Source organism: Nesoenas mayeri (genome assembly GCF_963082525.1).
Source record: "Nesoenas mayeri genome assembly, chromosome: 5".
Lineage (NCBI taxonomy): Eukaryota > Metazoa > Chordata > Aves > Columbiformes > Columbidae > Nesoenas > Nesoenas mayeri.
The window spans coordinates 38938817-38947986 of NC_137548.1; positions in this window are offsets into that span (position 1 = coordinate 38938817).

Sequence of the window (9170 nt, forward strand, 5' to 3'; positions counted from 1 at the left end):
AGTGAGCTGGTGAACAATATGCTATCTTCATGCCCATACATACTTTGAACTTACTGGTGAGGAGAAATGCTTTGTAGTGAGAAAAGTAATCTCACGGAAGGAGAGAGTCAGACCTGATCAAGTTTTTCATGTGGTACAGATTTTGCTTTGCCAGCCCTTAGCATCTGCAAAGCTCACAGCTAAGAGCAGGCAACCTTCTAATCCTGCTGCTAAGCATTTGGAAACAACCTTTTCAAAGGTTTCCCTTTACACAGCAATGCTAATACTGGAAGCCTTTTAATGTGAATGTGTGCCTATTGCCACAAGTGTCAGTGTGGTTGCCCTCTTGCATTTGCAATAGGAAACTGCATATTCACACCGTGCAGAGGGTGGATGTCAGTGGGCAGAATTTACAGAGCAATTTGCAGACTCGGTGCTCAAATGAGTTGCATGTGAAGGAGTCTAATGCTGTTTGAGATGGTCAGAAGTGCCCAGGTCATCCATACAGGGCTGACAGCTATGACACTGGATTTCCCAGTGCATTCCTGTCTGGGGACCCAGAAGATACCTTGAAACATCTTGCATGGCAGAGGACAACTGTCTGTCAGCTGCGGCATTGATCCCTGAATATTGCTATCTGTCAGCAGAGATACTAAACTGAGCTTCTCTCTCCTATCTTTGGGGACTTAAACCATGCCGTCCTTCCATAAACAGTAGGTGATAGCCAGCCCTGAGGAGCACCTTCTATGAATGGACTAGGAAATCCTCTTCTGGGCTGGGATTTCAGGAGCGATTTTTCCCTTTTGGATCCTTATCAAGATTTCTTACCTCCTTCCACATGCACGTTATTCCTGCATGCTGCATAGCTTTATAGCCCAGCACCGTGGGTGTCTGATTCTTGTCATAATTCAACATGACCCTGATGCCACATGGATTAAGGCACACCAGATAAAAAATTCAAGCAATGCTTTATACAACACACCATTTCTCCTAAAAGCATCTGAGATTCTGAAATGCCACACTCTGCTCTTTGGAGGTCCTTTGGATCCAAACATGGAAAAATGAGGCACTGTGGGGTTTTCCTCTACAAAGAAAACAATCTGAAGGGCCTCCTAGCCCTGTGCTGTGATTGAAGGCACCCAGACCAGGCCAGCAAGTTCTTTCCACAGGGACTTGCCCACCACAGGAAGCTCACCGCTTCTCTCCAGGGCCGTGTCCCCGTGCTGGCAGAGGGCAAGGCCTGGGGACAGGTGGGGGGAAGTCCTGTGGAGAGGGTTGGGGGACTGTGGTGGACATTGAAAGAGGAGCATAAAGGTGCGTGGAGGTGAGCTCCTAGAGGTTAAATTGGACTACGAATCCCTGCTTCAGGGGATGGGAGCACCATCTTCTAGTGCTGCCCTGCAGCACGCTGTAAAGCAGATGGGGCAGGGGAGGTGGGAAGAAGCATCCCCTCACACGAACCCTCTGTCGCCCGCCTTCTCAGGACAGCGGGAACGTGTCACTGCCGCCGAGTATTTTTGTCCTCACGCAGGCACAGAGGCTGCTCAGGATTTCGGTGGGGGACACGGGCGGGCAGGGCCGGCAGCCAGCTGGCCGGGGCCGGGGCGCAGCTGCGCCCGCTGCGGGGAGCGCCGGGGCCGCTGCTGCTGGGGCTGCGGAGCGGAGCCCGGCTGACGCAGCCTGCCACCCCTGCGAGGGTTTAACCCTTCCTGAGGCACCGTCCAGCTTTTGCAAACACGGAAAGCAAAGGCTTCGCTTCCAGCTTGAACGCTCTGTCAAATAGCGAGGGAACGTTGAAGCCACCTGGCTCCCCTCAGCCCATGTCCGTGCTGCTGGCAGCTATGCTCTCCTCTGTGATCCAAATCCCTTCCACTGGCACCAGCACCCTGTGAAAGGCTCTGATCCCCCTAAACAAGCTGGGCAGGAGCCCATCAGCAAGCTGGGTGAGCTGCCTCACTGGAGAGCAAGACCAGTTGGTTGACCACAGCTCTCAGGTTTGAAAAGTCCCAGAGCTGAGAGGTTTTTGCAGCCCAGGCTCTCAGCTTTGGTGATATCAGCCCATGCACACCTGTGCAAGTGAAGCTGTTGAGCTACGAGGAGCGACAACCAGTGACCCTGTTCCAGGGGCTGTGCCACGTCCCAGACCTGCTTGCAAGCCCCCACTGTGCCCAGCTGCAGCACCTTGGGAGCACTGGGCTAAAGGGAGTCACACATTTTCATCCTTCAAAGCATCTCTGTTTTCTGTGTGCCATTTGTCACTGCAGGACTTGCAACCATTGCTGCTTTTGAAGCAAGGGACCAGTATTGGCCAGGGAAATGGATACCTTCATCAACCAGATCCCCTGCTTAGCACACATGGGAGTCTATCTTTAATATCTTGGGAATCAGACTGAGAGTTGCCATGTGCAGTCCTTCAGCCTGCAGGACAGGCTTAATTGCTCTATTTATTTACCTTCAAGCCATCCTGCAGCTCTGCTCATTCAGAGCATCAGTGCTTCTCTGTGTGTCATGTTGCCAGCACACTGCATCGCTGTTGCACTGGATCTCCCCTGCATCCCCTTGCTTCAGCACCTGTGGATCTCAGCTGCCTTTCCCCTTTGTCACTCTTCACTCTTGTTTTCTCTGACTCCCTCTTATAGAGGCTGATCTGTACAGCTCATGAAGGCATTGTCAAACTGACATTTCCTCGCTTAAGCTGACTGAAGAATCAGTCTTTTCACTGAAAGAAATACTCCTCAAGTGCTGCCACATGCAAGGCTACTGAGCTCTATATCTGCTCCGCAATTACAAAAACGGGGTGGGGGGAGGGGGAGGAGAGGCGGGATGCATATGTGGGTTTGGACTCAACCCTCTGAATCCCAGCCCCACAGCGCAATTCGGCATGCGGGCAGGACTTGCACATCCTGACCTCAGGTGGTGGCAGCACCTTGGCGAAAGCAAGTTTGCTCCATTTGCCTTCACACTGTGTTCAGGACTTCTTGGCTGTTCTGTCACCTCTGGGACAGCAGAAGTCTCTGACACCATTTTCTATAAGTGTTTCTGTCAGTGCAGCTGCGTATTTGTTTATAGAGACAGCAGCAGGGAAGGCCTCAAGTCTTCCTCTCAGTTGATGGCTGGTACCAGGTGTCAGATCCTCCATGCTGGGCCACAGACAGATTTTGGGCATGGTCTGTCCAATTCAAGCTAGCTAGCACTTTCTGCAGTCCAGAAAAATCTTGTCTTGCCAGCACCAGGAAGAACCCTCAGCCAGTCCTGCTCATATACACAAGCATCCAACACATGGGAAAAACCCCATCATTCTATGCTCATTGTGCTGGATCCACTGCCATGGGCTATCTGCAAGCCCTACTCTGGCCCAGCTCCTGACCTTCCATGTCCCTTCCCCTGCAGCATCTGCTCGACCCTACCCAAAATGTGTGTCCTCCTGTGACGACCTGCCTCCGGACACAGAGTCCCTCTGCTGTGATGCCGAACTCCTCTGCTGCACCCTGCCTCCCCCTCTGCAAAACAGCCCTCACAGCCAAAGTTGGGCAGAGCTTAGCTGCCTTCTGCCATCCTTTAATTAGAGAGTTGTCAGAGCCTTGTGGAAAACTGCACAGCAAACCATAGGTTTCTGCCTGTGGAAGCGATGGCATGAGCTGTGCTAGGGCTATTGAACCAAACAGGAAATGAAATCGATTATGGGAGTTTTCTCTTTCTCACCCTGGGTGTTCTTGACACAATTAATATGGTGGCAGTTTTCCATCACTAACACTGGTTTGGGAGTGACCTCTCAACTCATCTGCCGGGCTTTGAGGTCTCATGACTCACAGGAATGGTGTGCCCTGGCTCCAGGTAAAGGGAGGCCGGATCAGCATCCTTCTCTTGGCTCTTTGCCTGGCCACTGGGGCATGGCTGCAGCCCACTCTTGTGGGACTTGGCCTTCCGTCCCAGACTTTCTCTTCTAACCAAGCAATCAGTTCCCAGAAAACAGTCAAGTTATTATATTGAGGTGACCCTGCCCTCAGTGTCTCTTTGTTTCTGAGGAGTCTTAAGCAAATCGAGTTCAGAATATATGCAGAGCACCACAGTCTCTGTGTCAGATGAAAGGACGGTCCAAAAGGAGAGAGAGAGGGCAAGAGAGAAAGCTCTGTGTTTGCATTCGTCTCTGACATGATGGATTCCTCCTTCCTGGAAGCAGCCCTGGCATAAATAAAGACAGTAAAGGCTTTTGTGCAAGAACTGCCTTCACTACCAATAGTCATGGAATTGTAGATAATAAAAGACCTGGCAGCTCATCTTGCTTTGCTCCCTGTAATCAGCAGGATTTTCCCTACTGAATATTCACCAAGATTGCTTTTTCTAGAATGACTCTGAAATATCCAGGGTTGGGACCTTAGCAGATGCCCTCAAGAACACATTTTTCCATACTTGAAGCATTCTTACTGCAAGAAAAAAGAAAAAAGAAAAAAAAAAAGCTTGATATAAAACATAAAAGGCCATCTCTGAGTAAGTTTAAAAACAGTGAGAGCCATCTGTAGGCCACAAACAGCAAAGGTGTTCAGCACTGTAGATTTTTTCCCCTGACTATTTCCCTTGATGGATTTTTTGCATTGAGTTTATTGCACTTTGCATCAACCTCCACTCTCCACTGTGACACCATGTAGATATTTGTTGACTATCGTGTCTCTTTTAAGCCTTATCCTCACCTCAGACTATAATGGCTGAGGCTCTTCTCATACACCATTTTGTCAAAGATTGCTATCAACTTGGCTGCCTTTCTCTTTCCTTAAAAGATCACTCAGGAAAAACATAATGATGTGAAGACAGAAGGGCTGTGCTCGTCCATACGGCACAATTACTCATTCATTGTGTGAGGTATTGCCCTGGCATCGTGCTCTTCATGGCAAAGTACATGCATGTATCACACATGTTGTGTTGTAACATATTTAGTAAATCTATTTATTGCACATCTTTGACCACTTTACCTGCCTTCATCCCACACTGCCATCTGTTCTGTGGCTACCACCCCCAATCCACTCTCCTGAGTACCTATGGAGGGCTGCCAGGAAAATGGTTCCTCCTTTTCTTGCCAAATTTGGAATTTCAGTTGCAAATTTACCCAAGCAAGAGTGCCAAGGAGAGACAGAGTCCATGCCAAACCCGCTCCAGCTTTGCTGTTGGGCACATTTTCAATCCTGTCACCGTAGCTGAAAAGGGGAGCTTCCCCACCAGAAAGGGATTGTGCCCAGCACTGCAAGAAGAATCAGCAGTTATGCCCAGTCCAGGAAGAGCAGATCATCAAAGAATTTAAAACTGTAATATCTGTAGGATCAAAAAATAATTCTATTATTGACATGCATGACATTCTCAAAACCTGTACATTTGTCCTCACAGAAACTAATGCACCTGGCTGCAGTGAGTGAAGATCTTTTTGAAAACAGTTCCAATAAAATGTGTTAAAACCGCCTAGATCACTCCTGGAATTGTTTTTTCACAGAATGGACTTGCATAATTTCGACAGGGATTTTTTGCTTCGTGCAATAAAACCATCCTGCAGTCATATTAGAGGAAGCTTTTGTCGTGGTTTAACCTGACCTAGCAATTCAACCACAATAGCCACTCACTCGCCCCCTTCCCCACTCTCCTCAAATAGGGAAGCAAATTGAAAGGGAAAGGAGAAACTTGGGTTCAAAGAAACACAGTTTAATAAAATAACAAAATACTAATGCACTACTAGTAACTATATATAAAATAGAAATAAAATATAAAATAAAAGATACTCAATGCAATTCCTCGTGAACTCTGCCCACACTGAGCAGCCAGTCCCAGGAAGCAGCAGCTGGTCCTGAATAGCCAATCCTGCTGAGAGAAAAGAGGGAAAAAGGCAGAAAAGGCCCAGAGGCCTCTGCAAAATGGCAGAATGGCAAAGGCCGATCTAAATGCCATGAACAAAACTCCCCCAAACGGGGCTCCAAGATCAAAGAAGCAAGAAAGAGAGATGGGAAGATCCCGATTCTCCTTAAATCTGAAGCATGATGCTAGTGGGATGGAATACTCTTATTTATCCATCTGGATGTCAGTCAAGCTCTGCCCCATCTATGCCCCCCTTCCTCAATGCCTCACACATGTGGGCAGAGCACTCAGAATCTCCTTGGCTCTCAGACCAGGGCAATTAAAAACATTAACACTGTCCCTAAGTGTTATCTCTTGTTCTCAAACTAAGTCCAAATAATGACCATGCTAGCTATGAAAAAGAAAGGTTTCTAATTGCATGAAGAAAATTAATTCATTTTCAGTCAAACCAGCACTGCTTTATACAACGCTGTACCATCATACTTGGTCAATGCATATATATGTGTCCAAACAGAGATTTCCAGAGTAAAGTAGGGCTTTCTATGCACAAGTTCCCCATAAAATAAGATAAATGTGTTTTTTCCTATAGTATATCCTGCAGGTGTTCTTATTTGGAGATAATATGTGCTCCCCTCAGTGCTGCACTAACCCTAAAGCCAGGCAGGAGACATTGCTGACATTAGCAGCCTGCTCCTGGTGACTCATCCCAGCTGAGCAGTTGTGCGGGAATGCACTTGAAATGACCCAGTTTACTCATTCCCCTGAAAGACCATAAGAGCACCTGCTGCAGTGGGGTCTTTGCTGGCAAGATGTATGGTGGAGGGAGCAGAGTTTGACCTGGTTCAGTGGGATTCTTCTCAACAGGGCAGAAGTAGTTGCTTCACGTAGACTAATGGAAGATCCCCATGGGAGAGGAGATTAAGAAAAAGGTCCCGGTGAGCCCCCTTCCTACCCTCCCTCTCCCTGTCCTTGGAGGCAAGGACCCAGTTGATGAGCTGGTGACTCAGAAAGTCCTTTGATCTTCCTGGCCTGCTGCCCTCCCACCATCTCATCTCCCCTGAGGCTGCTGAGCTCCTGTGTGTGTAAATCTTGGCCATCACCTCCTGCCTCTCCAGAGTGCTTGGATAATGTCCTGAAATACAGGATCATTTCTTTAAGATAGCACTTGCATCAGGGATGTAATTTATGATTGTCATGGAGGGGGATATCATCACCCATACGAAGCTAATTACCACCATCCAGCAGTGATGATGGGAGACTTGAAAATGCAGGCAGAACACAAGGTGTTAACCTCAAACACGCTGGAGGCAACCTGTCACTGCCCCAGCCACATCCTGAGAGGTCACTGTGGGGTGACACATCTTTCTTCAGGGCCAGGTGGGGCCATGCACTGCCTGCATCTCACAACCAGGCTGCTTTGAGGTTTTACAGGGAGCTTCAAAGCACCGTGCAGACTCTGTGTGGGCCCAGCGCAGGAGTGAATTCCCTTCCAATACAAAACATTTCTCTACCCCCTTGGCTAAACTGTAAATTTAAAAGCAAACACAAATTGCAGCTGGCTGTTTTCAACATCACATGCCAAAGAAGTGTCAGGGCCTGTGACACCAGGCAGAAGTAGTGCCCAATATTAGAGATGGAAAATTAATTTCTATTAGCCTATGAGCCTGTCATTCCTGGGTAAAGATGTCTTTGACAAATTCCATCTCTTCTTGTGTTAACAAATTGCCCGCAAGTAGATTGCAGTATCTCCAAGATTTATTCACTATTGAATATACTTGCCAAATATTTACTTGCCAAAGAGTTATTCCTGAAGAAATTCTTGATCTGCAGCTCATTTGCAAAGCAGTTGCTACTGGCATTGGATAGTTGAAATTCTGGGAAATTTGTTTAGTTTTGCTTGGACATGTAGGTCACCTGGTATTGTCTCTGCAACCCCAAAATTTGGACAAAACTGTTATAGCTGCGTTTGCTCAACATTTCTCCGATATTTATTTTAATTTGACTGTTTCCAGAAACATTTCTTTAAGTCAAGTTCTAACTCAGACCATTCCATGAAAGAAAAGGGGTGTGAAGACAACCAAACCTAAATAATTGTTTATTTGTTTGCTGAAAAACAGTAGTTGGTGTCATTTGCTGTGCTCTGGACACAGCAGATGTATGGGGTTGTATCCACCTGCAGGGTAGGTGCCTACAGTCTTTATGCAGCTAAAACTTCCATGAAAGTCATTAAGGTCTCCTTGTTTGTGCAAAACCAACAAGCCTGTATTCCAGCCTTGCCACCCAGGTGGTTTTTCATTTGGACAGATAATAATTGTATCTTAAGGCTATTAGAAACAACCAATCCATAATTAAAAGGCTGCTGGTTTTAATGTACATTGAAAAGGCCTAACACTCACTTTAAAGATATACAATAAATCAAATGGCATTTTCTTGCCGCTGGCTAGCACTTTATTTCTCTGAGATTTGACACCACTCCAGGACTCAATTTTTAGTAGGCAAAGAGCAATTGCTGGCACCCTGAACTTCATGGAATATGTGGTTGATTATTTCCAGGGAAAACAAAACAAAACAAAACAAAACAAAAAACACACCACAACCCACGGTTTCTTCCATTAAGAACAAGCAACGTTTGTGATTTCAATCATTCAGAACCATAGAATTATAGAATAGTTTGGGTTGGAAGGGACCTTCAAAGGTCACCTAGTCCAACCCCCTGCAATGAGCAGAGACACCTTGAACCAGATCAGGTTGCTCAGAGTCCCGTCCAGCCTGGCCTGGAATGTGTCCAGGTATGGGACACCTACCACCTCTTTGGGTAACCTGTGCTAGTATTTAACCATCCATCCATTCATCCATGCTTCCATCCTCTACTCAATCTTTGGATAGATGCTTTGGGAGGAACAGGACCTCTTCTCCCAGCATCTTTGTCAAAAACATTTTTTTTCCTTAAGTTTCTTTGGTGTTAACTCGTTTGTGTCTTAATCCATTTGTATGTCAGGCTAAGAGCTATTTTGAAGCTATGGGCAAGTACTGATTGTGTTTTACTGGAGCAGTCAAAATGAACTGACTTTTGATATGTGATCAATGCCTACTCCCATTTGTTAAACCATTCATTAAAGGGACATAAAATACAGTTTTAATTAGGGTTGTGCTGAACAAGCAGCTGAGCTTTTGACATTGTGATGAAGTAAAGTTTCAAATAAAAGGCTGAGACCCATGGCCCTTCCCTGGCACAGCTTCTGCTGGCTGACCTAAACCTGCTCGGTTCCCAGAAAGACATGGCAAATGCTTTGGTTAGTACAGACCTACAGCCCTACCCCACTTACCTGTAAGTGAGCTGTGAATGGCCCAGCATA